The sequence below is a fragment of the Otolemur garnettii genome, unplaced genomic scaffold (assembly GCF_000181295.1).
Source record: "Otolemur garnettii isolate 467f Iridium unplaced genomic scaffold, OtoGar3 scaffold00002, whole genome shotgun sequence".
Classification (NCBI taxonomy): Eukaryota; Metazoa; Chordata; class Mammalia; order Primates; family Galagidae; genus Otolemur; species Otolemur garnettii.
The window spans coordinates 10,161,062-10,169,557 of record NW_003852397.1 but is presented as its reverse complement, the minus strand read 5'-3'; the positions used below and the strand labels follow the sequence as shown (position 1 = coordinate 10,169,557).

General features: G+C 42.4%; 1 pseudogene; it reads left to right on the top strand.

Moving 5' to 3' along the window:
- Window positions 1–3,402: 3,402 nt before the first annotated feature.
- Window positions 3,403–8,496, top strand: part of LOC100942341 — an 8,805-nt pseudogene continuing 3,711 nt past the window's right edge.

Here is an 8,496-nt window from a genome sequence, read left to right as displayed (position 1 = left end):
CCTCAGGAAGGTTGAAGTGCACTCTTCAATCTTCTCTCTTGTCTCTGCTCCAAACCATCAGCTAATTTGCTAAGGTTCTGTCCTTTCAGCCTCCTTCTGGACGGGAGCTTCTGTAAAAAGCTGGCTGCAGTTCGCCATCTTGGCTCCGCCCCCGAGTCAACTATCTTGATTTACAGATGAAATGAACTTATATATAGTGAATGTTGAAGAATCCACAAGAAAACTACTAGAGTAGTTGAGTTCAGCAAAGTTGAAGGGTGCAAGGTCAGCATACAGAGATCCATTGATAATTATAGTCTGAAAAGGAAATTAAGTAAGTAATTTCAAAAGAACAAAATGTCTAGGAATAAATTTAACCAAGGAGGTAGAAGACTTTAAACAAAACATTGCTTAAAAAATTTTAAAAGACCTAAAAAAGGTAAAACCTAGATAATCCCATGTCTATGGATTTAGTAAGGATAAAACAATAGCACTACCCAAAGTAATAAACTCTTCACTGAGGATTCAATGCAAACCCCTGTCAATATTCCAATAGCCTTTTTTATTTTTATTTTATTTATTTATTTATTTTTTGCAGAGATGGAAAAGCTGACCATATGGAATTGCTATGGGTTCTTAAATAGCTGAAATGTCAAATACATGAAGAGATAGATGTGCAATGCCATTACTCATCAGGAAAATTCAAATTGAAACCACATAAAGTGTGGAGGGAGTAAAAATATATAAAATAAATATGAAAGACTTGAAAAAAGTATACCAAAATGTTCATGTAAGTGGTGGGATTGTGAATACTTTTTATTTTCTGCTGTACATTTACGTCTGTTTTTCTAATCTTCAACAGCGGCATGTATTATGTATATCAAATCAAAAAGTAAAGAGCCATTGCTGGGTGCTGCCTCTGGCTCAAAGGAGTAAAGCACTGGCCCTATATGCCAGAGGTGGTGGGTTCAAACCCAGCCCCAGCAAAAAAAAAAAAAAAAGAGCCATTGCTGACTGTGTTTTACCTTTTTGCTAAATTTACATTTTCTAAGCTCCTGCTAAGCCAAGCTTAGAAAAGAGACATAGACAAGCCCTTCCTGGTCATTAGTCCTATTGACAGAGAGTTACTGGAATGGAGAGAAGTGAAACTTTACATTGAGTAGATGCCAAGAAAATTACTTTTCTACAATATTATGTATTTATTAGCAAACTTGTAAAATCAAAGCTTTGGGGAAATTATGGAATAGGGTTGGCCTTTAGGGTTTACTCCACCTTCATTCCCTCTGCATTTCTGTTCTCACATTTCTACTTCCCTTCTCATATTTCTCCTCTCTACATTAAAACTGATAATTCTCTCACTGAAGATGATAGTGTCCTGTTAAATACTGTGGCATAATGAATCACCCCAAAACTTAATGGCTTAAAACAGCAATCACTTTATTATTATCTCTTGTGGTTCTGGATGTTGACAGGGGTCAGTCAGGTGGTCTGATTCCAGGTCTGAAATCTTTTTAATCTGAAGTTGGCTGGATCTGGAGTCATCTAGAAGTCTTCCTCATTCACAGACAGGTGGTTGATGCTGGCTGATGACTGGGGAGCTGGCCAGAACACCTAAATATGGCCTCCATGTGGCTTGGCTTTCCTCATAGCTTGGTGGCTGGGTTCCAAAAGCAAGAATCCCAACAGGGATTCTAACAGGGAGACCTAACAGGAAGCTGCATGGCTTTCACTAGCATAGCCTCAAAAATCATGCAACTTCTATTGCATTCTATCAGTGGAAGGAGTCACAAAAGTCCACCCAGACTCCAAGGGAGGGGTCATAGATCCCACCCTTTAATGGATAAAAATGTCAAAAATTTTTCCTGTATATTTTAAAACTGCACAGATGGTAAGTAATGTGAAGTCATACTACTAAGGCGTGAAGTCATATTACTAAAGTTTAACCAATGCCTTGTTTTATTTCCCTTGGGGCATTTTTCAATTTTTAAAATTACCTTATTTCTATACTTATAGAAGGTCTGATTATTTCCACTGGGTTGAGAGTTCCATGTGAGGAAGAGTTTTGTTTGTCTTGCTCTTCACTGGGGATAAATCTCCAGTGTCTAGAACTGTGCCTAGTATGTAAAGCCTCAGTCATTATTTGTGTAGTGGAATGGAATTTAAATGAAATGGAATGGAACAGAGTGAAAATGCAATGGAATGGAATTAAAATGGAAGCAGGAATGGAACGGAATGGAATGAGAATGGAAGGAGTAGAATGGAATAGAATAGTAATGGAAAGAATGGAATAGAATAGAATAGAAATTGAAAGAGTGGAAGAGGATGAAAGGGGATGGAATAAGATGGATGGGATGGGGTCAGATTGGATCAGATCAGATCCTAGATCTGAGAATCAGAGTAACTGAATAGTAGTCCAGTCTTGCCATTAACAAGTCTCATGATCCTTGGAAAGTCAATTAAGCACCTGACCTTATACAATATCTCTCAATTTGAGCATGTTTGATGTTTTTGCATAGTTAGATTTAGGCTATATGTCCTTGGCAGGAATATCATAAGAGAGATGCTGTGTTCTCCAGGTGCCCTGTCAGGGGACACCTGATTTCCATTTTTGTCATTAATTATGACATTCATATTAATCACTTGATTACTGTGATGCCTGCAGATTTATTTCACTATAAAGTTATCCTTTTTCCTTACATTAATAAGTGCTTTGTGGGGAATTACTCTGAAACCACATAAATATTTTGTTCCTAACTGAATTTTCTATTTATTAATTTCTTATTTATACACATATCACTATGGACTCCTGGTTTCCTATTTTATTCTGTGAGTCTTAATCTATTATTAACATATTTATCCTAATATTCAAATTATACCAGATTTGGTTAGCAAGAGCACTTTTAGTCTAGCTTCTGTGTTCTTTTAATATGCCCCAATGTTCTTTGAGCACTTCCTTGCTTTTTGGCACAATGATAAATTCCAAGAACATCTTGTATTTTCCCTGCCCTAGCCTTAGAATCAGCCCTGTCTCCGTAGAGCTTGAGTTTTTCTTAGTTGAGAGTAATATTTAGAAGTCAAGATCTAAGTGTATACCCATTGCTGTTAGAATGCTACTGCTGGCTCGGCATCTGGAGCTCAAGCAGCTAAGGCACCAGCCACATAAATCCAGAGCTGGTGGATTCGAATCCAGCCTGGGCCTGCCAAATAACAATGACAACCACAAACAAAAAAAATAGCCGGGCACTGTGGCAGGTGCCTGTAGTTCCAGCTACTTAGGAGGCTGAGGCAAGAGAATTGCTTAATCCCAGGAGTTAGAGGTTGATGTGAGCTGTGATGTGTGGGGCCATGGCACTGTACCTAGGGTGACAGCTTGAGGCTCTGCCTCAAAGAAAAAAAAAAAAAAAAAGAATGCTACTGCTCGTGATGGCTGCTGTGAGGCCGGAAAGGTGAAGTAAGTCAGCAGTGGTGGAGTCAGCACAATTAGTAGTCAACCTCAACCTAAGACAGGACAGACAACAACTCAAAATCTTTTCGTCTTTTGACTCCAGCTATGTTCATGATGTTACCCTGTCAAGATCTCTCACCATCAGAAAAAACACCTACAGGAATGCAGAACTGGACCTTGTTAGAAGAGAAGAGCAGCTTCTGGATGTCAAATGTTACCTGTCCAAAGTGAGGGGCATCAGTGAGGTGCTGGCCCTGTGGCACATGAAAATGGCTTTCTTAGGCCTGATGAGCAATAGGAAGAGCATTGTGATCAATGCCATGCTCTGGGACAAAGTTCTGCCCTCTGGGATCGGCCATACCACCAATTGCTTCCTGTGGGTGGAGGGGACAGATGGCCACAAGGCTTTCCTCCTCACTAAGGACTCAGAGGAGAAGAGAGGTGTCAAGACCATGAACCAGCTGGCCCATGCCCTGCATCAGGATGTGCAGCTGCATGCTGGCAGCCTGATGAGTGTGATGTGGCTGAAGTCCAAGTGGCCCCTTCTGAAGGATGACCTCATGCTGATGGACAGCCCTGGTGTTGCTGTTACCACAAAGCTGGACAGCTGGGTTGACAAGTTTTGCCTAGATGCTGTTGTGTTTGTGCTGGTGGCCAACTTGGAGTCCAACCTGATGCAGACGGAAAAGCAATTCTTCTGCAAAGTGAGTGAGAGCCTCTCCCACCCAAACACCTTTATCCTAAAGAACACTTGGGACGCATCCTCCTCGGTGCCAGAGGAGGTATGGCGGCAGCACATGCAGTGTTGCCCCAGTTTCCTGGTGGATGAGCTGGGTGTGGTAGATGGAGTCCAGGCCAGGACTACATCTTCTTTGTATCTGCCAAGGAAGTGCTCAACACCAGGATCCAGAAAGCCCAGGACATGCCCAAAGGAGGGGTTGCTCTTGCAGAAGGCTTTCAAGCAACGGTGTTTGAGTTTCAGAATTTTGAGAGGAGATGTGAGGAATGCATCTCCCAGTCTGCAGTAAAAACCAAGTTTGAGCAGCACATGGTCTGGGCCAAGCAGATCGGGGAGGCCGTGAGCCTCATCATGGACTCTGCATCTCGCAGATCAGGAGCAGCGGGTTTACTGCGTGGAAATGCAAGAAGACGGGCAAGACCGACTGAGATTTATTGACAAGCAGCTGGAACTTCTGGTTCAGGACTATAAACTTTGAATTAAGCAGATTACAGAAAAGGTGGAAAGGCAGATGTCGACTGCAATGGTGGAGAAGATTCTGCACTTCTCAGTGCTGGACGAGTACTAGATGCATTTCCACCCATCTCTAGTGGTCCTCAAGGTTTATAAGAATGAATTGCATTGGGGGCAGAGGTAAGATGGTGGACTGCAGCCAGCTTTCCACAGAGGCTCCTGTCCAGAAGGAATTAAAAGACAGAAGTTTAGCAAGTAAGCTGATGGTTTGGAGCTGAGCCAAGAGAGAAGGTTGACAAATGCATGACATCCCTGCTGAGGCCAGCTGCAACCCCAAAGATACAAACAAAAGGTACTAAATCCATCACCAAGCTGACAGGAGTCCCCCCCACCCCCATGAGAAGGGCTCGCAGTAAACTCCATACAAACAAGTGAGCAGAGTCCAAACGTCCTCCCATTCCATCCCATGGGAGAGATCCTCTAATAAACTGGACCTCCTACCCATACTAGGGTGCCATGCCACTCTCTTGCCAGGCATAAAACTGTATAAAATTATATATACTCTCTACCTGCAACTCTTACCTTTTAGCACTCCCCCCCCCCCACCGAGGTCTGAAAGCCTGTCCCCCATGGAGTTCAGAATCTTGGGCATTTTCTCAAGAGGTGTGGACAGGGGAAGGGCCCTTGCTCGGCTGTGTTGATTCTGCAGCACAGGAGTAAGGAAAGGATGGTCAGCAGAGAGGGAACCATTCAGGAGCGGTGGTGGTGCCCCCAGGCATAGAACAACAGCAGCAGCGGGAACAATACAGCTCATGGCCCCCTGGGGCAGCTATCCAGCACAGACAGACACACTCTGTTTCTCTGGGCAACCAGAGGAAGCCAGGCACCTTATCCGGTGGTAGTTACTGGTGGATGGATATGGGATGTGAGTAAAGGAATGTGGGGACTAGAATACACGTGCAGCAGACAGACATCCAGGGAAGGGCTGTGTCAGAGTTCCACATTACTGAGGCTGAGATGCACCTGGTCCCTAGGGAATCTTAGCTGAGACAAAAGTGGGCAGGCAGAGGCAGGAATTGACAGCTCAGTATGAGCTGCAAGTGCCCAGAACAGAGGTGTGGTTTCTGTCACCTCAAGCAGCGTCTGATGATCAGGACAGAAACAAACTGCGAAGTTGTGCTGTTCTACCAGCAACATCAATCAGGGGTGGGGCTGGAACTGAGTGAACCACTGGCCTCTATTAAGCACCCAAGGTTGTCAGGCCTCACCTTCCCCTGCCAGATAGTGGCTGAGAACAGAGAACTGGCTGAGGAGACATAGATCTCTCTCTGACTCAGGCAGGTGTAAACCCCTGGGGCATTTGCTCATTGGGGGGAACTGGGTCACAGCCCCAGCCCCACTAGGGTTACCAGTGACTGAGTGTGACAGATGTGCAAGGTAGGGAAGTAGGCATCAACCTTCTCAGGCTAATTTATTTGCCAGGTTGGTCCTTCTGACCTCATGGGGCACCAGAGCTAGTCATACTTGAGCTGCCAGCAGACCCTTGCTATCCAGCTGCCAGAGACTCTTTGAACTCCCCCACCTGACACCAGTGCTGACTGGGACAATTGATTTGCACCTCTTGGAATGGGCCAATCACCCGAGGACTGTTCAAAGTGCTACCCTGGGTGTGTGGCTGTGGGAAGGTGTGATTTTCATTTTCCAATTGTTGTCTGTGGGGGGCAGGGTGATTTAATTGCTGGTATTTCTCCACAGCTGAGACTTCAACCCAGAGTAACTAATTTACTAGGGTAGAACAGAGACCAGCTGAAAATAAGACAGAGCGACTTAGCCCCACCAAACCAAGGAAGGCCCCAGTTTCTTAGGCTGTAACACTGAATGGGTCCTTGGTAAAGCTCTAGGAAAAAAGCCAAATGGTGTAAATTAAGCATGGGGTGGAATCAGCAGAGAAACTCTGGCAACATGAATAACCAGAGTAGATCAACTGCCCCAAGGAAGGACATGGCAGACGCAACTGAAGACCCCATCCAGAAACAGATGGCTGAGATGTCAGAAATAGAGTTCAAAGTCTGGATAGCAAATAAGATCAACAGAATGGAGGAGAGAATTAGAATTTCAAGGAATTTATCAAAAGATGTCTCAAGAATTCAACAATTTCAAAAGTAAAATGACCAAAGATTTTGACATATTAAGGCAAGAGTTTGCAGCCCTCAGGGATCTGAAAAATTTGGTAGAATCCCTCGTTAACAGAGTGGGGCAAACAGAAGAAAGGATCTCTGACATTGAAGACAAAGCTTTTGGACATGCCCAAGGACTCAAAGATGAAGAAAATGGCAAGCAAAAACAGATCATTCTCTCAGAGAGCTCTGGGATAATTCAAAGAAGACTAATATTCCCTTTATAGGAATCCCTGAAGGCCACGAACTTGCTTCACAGAACACAGAGGCTCTTCTTCATGAAATTATGAAAGAGAACCTTCCAGATATACCAAGAGACCCTGAAATTCAGATAGCAGACAGTTTCAGAACCCCAGTATGACTCAACCCAAATAAGACATCCCCTATGCACGTCATAATTAACTTCACTAAAGTTAATATGAAAAATAAAATTCTCAAAGCAGCCAGACGTAAGAAAACCATAACCTACAAGGGAAAGAATATTAGAATGACTGCAGATCTCTCTGTTGAAACCTTTTCCGCTAGAAGAGGGGTGGTCATAAACTTTTAATCTCCCAAAACAAAACAACTTTCAACCCAGGATCCTGTATACAGCTAAACTGAGTTTCATCTATGATGGAGAAATTAAATACTTTAACAACATCCACATGTTGAAGAAATTTGCCATAACTAAACCAGCTCTCCAGGAAATTCTCAGACCCATCCTCCATAATGACCAGTGACATTCTCCACCACAAAAGTAAAATCACTCAGAAACTTTGGATCCAATTCCAACTTCCACAGTGGTGTAAGGATTAAAAATGTCCACTGGACTTTTGAGCAACTCAATACCCAAAATTTTACCAGGCTTATCAATAATTTCAATCAATGTGAATGGCTTAAATTGTCTTCTAACGAGGCACAGATTGGCTGATTGGATACAGAAACTCAAACCAGACATCTATTGTATACAAGAATTTCATCTTACCTTAAAAGATAAATATAGACTCAGGGTGAAGGGATGGTCATCTATATTCCAGGCAAATGGAAAGCAGATAAAAGCAAGTGTTGCATTTTTATTTGCAGATACAATAGGTTTTAAACCAATAAAAGTAAGCAAGGATAATGATGGCCACTTTATATTTGTTAAGGGTAATATTCAATATGATGAGACCTCAATTATCAATATCTATGCACCCAACCAGAATGCACCTCAATTTATAAGAGATACTCTAACAGGCATGAGCAACTTGATCTCTTCCAGCTCCATCATAGTCAGAGATTTTAACACTCCTTTAGAAGTGTTGGATAGATCCTCCAAAAAGAAGCTTAGCAAAGAAATTTTAGATTTAAATTTAATTATTCAACTTTTGGATTTAATAGACATCTACAGAACATTTCATCCTAACAAAACTGAATACACATTTTTCTCATTGGTCCACAGAACATACTCCAAAATTGACTACATCTTAGGTCATAAGTATAACCTCACCAAATTTAAAAGAATAGAAATTATTCCATGCATCTTCTTGGACCATCAGGGAATAAAAGTTGAACTCAGTAAAAACAGAAATCTGCAGACTCATACGAAAACATGGAAGCTAAATAACCTTATGCTGTATGATAGATGGGTCAGAGACGAGATCAAGAAGGAAATTACCAAATTTTTAGAACAAAATGATAATGAAGATATGAGTTATCAGAACCTCTAGGATACTGCAAAG